The sequence below is a fragment of the Tupaia chinensis genome, unplaced genomic scaffold (genome assembly GCF_000334495.1).
Source record: "Tupaia chinensis unplaced genomic scaffold, TupChi_1.0 Scaffold148023_1, whole genome shotgun sequence".
Classification (NCBI taxonomy): Eukaryota; Metazoa; Chordata; class Mammalia; order Scandentia; family Tupaiidae; genus Tupaia; species Tupaia belangeri.
Genome location: NW_006207873.1, coordinates 2,996 through 3,404, shown reverse-complemented (window position 1 = coordinate 3,404; position 409 = coordinate 2,996).

Below are 409 nucleotides of genomic sequence, written 5' to 3'. Positions count from 1 at the left end.
ACCTGTATGATTCCATTTATGTGACATTCTTGAAGAGACAAAGCTGTAGTGACAGAGAACATATCAGTGGTTGCCAGTGGTTAGGGTTGGCCAGCAGGACAGGACTACAGATGGATAACGCAGGAGGTGTTTGGGAGTGGTGGAATTATTTAGCATCATGATTGTGGTACTTCAAGTAAAGTTCATAGTACTTCATACCAAAAAAATTTATTGCATGTCAATTAAAAACAAAAACAGAAATGTGACAAATGATGCCCATCCTTCAGGCTCCACTGTCTTTCCCACACTTAGTTTTCTAGTCTAGTCCAGTCCATATTGAGTTTTCCTTTTCTTTCTCTGAAAGGATAATACTGAGTACACCATTTATCATTTGGTTCTTATCAACAATACAACTCACTTCCCAGATCAA